The following is a 5915-nucleotide window of genomic DNA, read 5'->3' on the forward strand; positions in this document are numbered from 1 at the left end:
TCAAACCTCAGTAAGTGTGTATTGATATAGAGACAACCCGACCCCCATCCCGGAGGACCTTTTTCTGCTACACAATTGTCTCTGTGATCTATCAGTTTTTGCTATCCCTCAATCGATCTCTCAACCATTTGTTAGTTGCACCCGTTAGCCATGTTGAGGCTGATTTGTGGAGCTATTCCACTATAAGAGGTTCTTCACACTTGTGACGGCACTGCTATCGTCGCTACTTTGAAGAACCTCTTGTAGTGTTCGTCACCTCACTCACTGTTGATTCACTAGCAGACCAAGCTGGAGATGCATAGCAAAAGAGGAAATGTATGTGAATATATATATATATATATATATATATATATATATTCTCTCTCTCTCTCATGCTCATGTGTGTGTGTGTGTGTGTGTGTGTGGTTGTTTTTACTTAAATAATAAGACAAATGAACTTTAAAATTCAAAAGACAGCTGGCTTTAGAGAAAAGGCAATAATTAGTACAAAAACAACTCAATCTTAAAATTATTTTTGTACATGGCGGTTATGAGAATGAAGCCTCATTCAAGTATACAATGATAGTGACCCAATAAAGAAGTACCTGCCAAGTAGTAGGAGCAAGTGTAATCATGGACATACATTAGCTTTAAGCCAAAAAAAAAAATCCAAGAAAGAATAGAGTCCTCACCTGCATCCATCCAAACAAGTCAACAAATATGTTAGCCTTGGATGTGTTTTGCAGGTGTCAATGGACTATATCAATTGTTATTCATGTCCAACTTACAACTTTTATAACTTAAAACCACTGTCCAAAGTGTTCATGTATTCCAGATTTTTTGCAAAAACGTTTTATTATCCCAAAGATTTCTTTTAAAAAATTATATTTATATGTATGGTTTTTAAATATCCCTATATTTTATTAGACCTTGAATAGATAATATCATAGATATTATTTTGATAAGAAGGCCACCCCTTCTGATCCAAGTTTCTTAATCCCTATAACATCTCATCAGTCTTTTTGATATTACTTTGCTAGATTTGTCAAGCTCCAATTCTTCTAGCATTTGAAGTACCATGATGCCATAAAGTAACTCAAATAAAAAAGCTTTAGATATCTCTCAACAAAAAAATTCCATTTGACAGTTAAGGGTATCAAACTCGACTTAGTTATTTAAGCAAAACTGCATTACACAAGCCCACTTGGGCTTACAGATCCATCATACCTCAGCTAGTATGCCAAATGAGAACAAAATATACTACTTACAAACATCTTAGTTTTTTTTTTTTTAAATGTGCCCCAATGATCAGCATAAAACATGGCACCCTCCTTTTATGTTGGTAGCCTAATATAAACTTTGTACCAGTCAGAACGTAGGTTACTCCAAGGTATGCAGTAATCAATTCACGATGAATAAAGAACAATCACCCTTTGGGGCTAGTCTTACCCAAAAAACCATTCCCTTAACTGTGAGTGCCAAGGGTGTATTGTATCACCCCATCATTTCTATAATAAAAAAACCATTTATAGGCAGTGTAGTGCATATGGCAGAATTCTATCCGAATCACTGCAATAACCAGTAACAAAAATGCGCCATAGTAGAACACTGGTTTTACCAATAAACTGTTTACGCAGAGGTCCTTAATCCATCAAACCAAGAAGTAGTATATTTTTTACCCAAAACGCCATAACTTACTAACCATTAAACTTCCTAATATGGTAATCAAATCCGAGATAGCCAATTTAATAAGCCTCGGCGCGATCTGTCTCAAGTCAGAGGAAAGTCCGTGCAGACATCGTTTGTACAGAGTAACACCATTAATCCAAATCATTCTACTGTGATTATCAATCACTCTTATGAGTAGTATGCATTCAAGGCAGGACACCCTACCCTTTCATGATTTTTCCAAGTCAAGCTAGGCAGTAGCCTCTTGACAAGTGAGGATTTTTTATAAGTAAATCGATCAATAACTTACCATATGCAATGAAATGCTTATACAAACCTTACAGAAAGAATTCCTAATCATTCAAAGTAACTAGATTATTTCAATCATGAGCTATGTAAAGAAACCTTCACGGTATGTTATCAAGATTCCATTAAAAGGAAAACACCGAACTGAGACGGTAGTTCAACCACCTCCATGACTGCACAGTATGTGTCTAAGCCCTCACATCTCTCTTTCAAAAACACACGCAAAGAGAAATACACCACAGACTAAGTGAGGGGCCAAAGCACCCTCACCTTTTATAGGGTTCGGTTCTTCAATCTTGCCCAAGGTGGTAGAAAGCCCCACAATCACAGTACTTAGTGGTTGCAGGTTTCCAAGAAGTAGTTACGGCCACCCCTGCTTGTGTAGTGGGGGTTGAGAGGGAGAGAGAGTGTAAGATTTAGCTTCAGGTAGCCTTGAGTGCACGGTGAGCTGCAGTAGGGACAAGGGGGAGAGAGAGAGAGAGAGCGTGAAAGGCAGGGTATTTATCAAGAGGCATAAATGCCATGATCATCCAACATCGTATTATGGGTGGGTACTCATAGGGGGAAGAAAAGAAGGATGGTTCTTGTTCTTTTAAAGCTCATCCATATGATGGTTAGAGTACGCCTAGGTGGTTTGGTCATGGTTTATAGGTATCCCAAAGAAGAGTCAATTTTTTTAATACCTTGTTTAAATGCTGGTTATATATGTACTTGTGTGTGTGTGTGCATGTGTGTGTGTGTACCCACCCTGTCCCAGACACCATACACAATGGGTCGATAGTAGGCCCATTGTGAACGGGCCTACTACCTAATTAGAGAAATGAGGTTAGTGTGGTTGAAATGTAAGCCAGGCCAGTCATTTTGAGAAAGATACTGTGTGATTTTGTTAATTATGTCCCTTCTTTTCAGTCCATTAGGGCAAAATTTTTGTATATGTATCTTAATATCTTCCCATGTTAAGAAGAAGTTAGAAGAGGAGTAAACTATCAAGTATAGAAGGCTGATACAAGTACTAAGAGCAGCTTAATGTGGCCAGTTTACTGCTCATTTTTATGAATTCAATAGGTGGGATAATTAATAGGTCTCTCTTCCAAGTAAACCTTTGGTCATAGCCTCCTACAGGAGGGTTGTGAAGTGTAATTGTGAAGTTAAGGAATTGGATCAAAGTGGAAAAGAAGCCTGATGATGTAGCAAATCCTTGTCTATAGGTTGGTTCAATTTTTTTAGGACAGTTAAAATAGATATAATTAATTTCTTTTGAGAATATTCTATGGTTGAGGCTTAATATGTCATCCATATACCTATACATATGTTTGAATACTGAAAGTTTATGATAGTTACTTTTGTCACCCATGATTTTGAGAAACCATTTGTATTCAAAGAAGGCTAAGTATAAATTACACATAAGAGTTGAGCAAGAAAAACCCATGGGAATGCCCAAGCTTTGATTAAAGCATTGTCCTCCAAAGAGAATAGTGCAATAATCAAGGACCCAAGATATGTTTCTAAATAGTTTTTCTTCATCAAAGTGTAAGGGATGAGAGGATTGTGTTTTTCTAATCCATCTAGGTTTTTTGGAGAGAGAATTGTAGAAGAAACCATTCTTCCTAGCATGTTTAAAGGCAAGCTTAATCATCTGAGATAGAACATCTTTCAATCCTAAATCTTCTTCCAAGGGTATATTTTCATAGCATTGAGTAATATCTACTATGAAGAGATGGAAAATTTGTTTAGGGAGGTTAAGAGTAACCTCTGTGGAGTTTTTTAACTAACCAAAAAGGTTCAAAGTGTATTTGGAGAAAGTTAGAGCAGATTTTTTATTTGGAAGCACAGAAAAATTCAAATTTTGAAAGTACAAGGTCAAGGCACAGGGTAATATTTTTGGTAATGCTAGAAAAAATACCATTTGAGGCATCAAACATCCATCTAAACTTATGCTTATGTAGTTCGTAGGTGGAAAAAAGTACTGGAAGTTTGGTATCTTGAAGAAAATATCCCATTTTGTCTAAATGTTTTGAAATAATATTAGGGACCTCACACAGAGAGGTGTTAAGTGGTGTGAATTCCTTCCCAAAAACTCAAGAGTGAGGTGCTTTCCAAGCCAAGTTTTTGCATAAAAGAGTGGGACAATTCGAGCTTTTATCTAGCCCTACTATAAACCACTTGTGTGAAAGTTTTTGAAATTCAAATGCTAGTTGTGGTGTGATCCAAGAGCTTTCAGTAGACAACCATTTAAATTGAAAGAAACATTGTTCAGCCAATTTAGCTAAGTCCAGTAGGACCATCTTCTCCAATCAGAAGAGTACTAAACAAGGTTAGTTAAACAGCTAAGTAAAGCTGATAAATCAAGATAAGGGTTTTTAGAAAAAAATGGGTTTGTGATTAAGTCCTTTAGCAAGGATTTTCTAAACTGCGGTATTTTTAATTAGATCAAGATTACAAGTGCAGACATGCAAGCCATAAGTATCAAAATCTTTCCCATATGGGATAAATTTATCACAAGCACAATAAAAAACGGTGTTGTGTCGTAAAAAATCATTACTGTAAACCAAATTCTCAATAAGTTGTTGATACTTTTAACCAATAAGTACATTATCAAGTATTTCATGGTTTCCAAATAGTAAGTCAAATCACTCACAAAAAGGCGTCTTTGGGTATATATCAAGAATTATATTTTGAAAAAGACAATGTTTGTAAGTATAATCTTTGCAAGACGTCTTTTTTGTGTGATGCATCCTTCTACGTGGGCCAACATCAACCTACATAGTCATAAATGATCGTAAGTCAAGAAGGTGCCGGATAGGGGTGTTTCTTCCCCTTCCCCTAGTGAAGCTACGAAACTTTCATCTATTAAAATTAGAGGAAGAGCTAGGTGTTAGAAATGAGGTGAATGAATTGGGGATGGCAAGAGAGTTAGGTCGTTTTAGCAAGGGGGAGTCATCATCCTCAATAAATGGCTCGAGTAAACTGGTGATAATCTTAACGCATTTGTACTTTGCATAAGTAGTCAAGTATGTCCCAGGTTCATCAAATTGAGGATATCTAGCATAAGCCCATGAAAATGTTGAAAGCAATTTGAGCAAAAGAAGGAGGAAGGCCGCCATCCTTGAATATGTGTAGCATGTAGGTAGTACTGAGTGGAGCGAGCCCCTCCTGGGGATTTGATCAAGCACGGCCACTTGTGACGTGGTTTTGTATACCACCATAGCGTCTTCACGGCAGGTTTTAGAGAGGGCAATAAACTTCTTATTATGCAAGCTAAGTTTTTCTTAAAGAAACTTATTATACTTATAGCCCCTCCTGGGGATTTGATCAAGCACGGCCGCTTGTGACGTGGTTTTTTATACCACCATAGCGTCTTTACGGCAGGTTTTAGAGAGGGCAATAAACTTCTTATTATGCAAGCTAAGTTTTTCTTAAAGAAACTTATTATACTTATGAGGACAATATCCCACGGTGGATATCAATAGGATAAACTAGGTAGCTAGTATGATAGAATTGCTATTTGTGCTACAGAATCACAAAGGTAATTACCACTATGTGTGTGTGTGTGTGTGTGTGTGTGTGTGTGTGTGTGTGTGTGTGTGTGTGTGTGTGTGTGTGTGTGTGTGTGTGTGTGTGTGTGTGTAGGAGGAATTCAATAATCAGAGCACAAAGATGACAATCATCTACTAATAACCTGAGAATGCCAAGAAAAAATCCCAATTTATCATGTGAAAATGTGGGCAAAGTACAATCAAAGAAAACCATCCTCAATATTCCATTTGCATGTAAGATATGGCAAGTCCTTCAAATGTTACTTGCCACCATCACAGCCACCAACAACAAAAGAGAGGAGTTAGTAGTGGAAGGCAGGTGTCATCAATGAAGGACACTTGTTATCGATGTCCACCATAGCTAAAAGCAAAATGAATGAAAGAAAGAAGAAGTATTATGTGATGCCCACCTAGACCTGACTAGGA

Source organism: Adiantum capillus-veneris, chromosome 25 (assembly GCF_014529385.1).
Source record: "Adiantum capillus-veneris isolate H3 chromosome 25, ASM1452938v2, whole genome shotgun sequence".
Lineage (NCBI taxonomy): Eukaryota > Viridiplantae > Streptophyta > Polypodiopsida > Polypodiales > Pteridaceae > Adiantum > Adiantum capillus-veneris.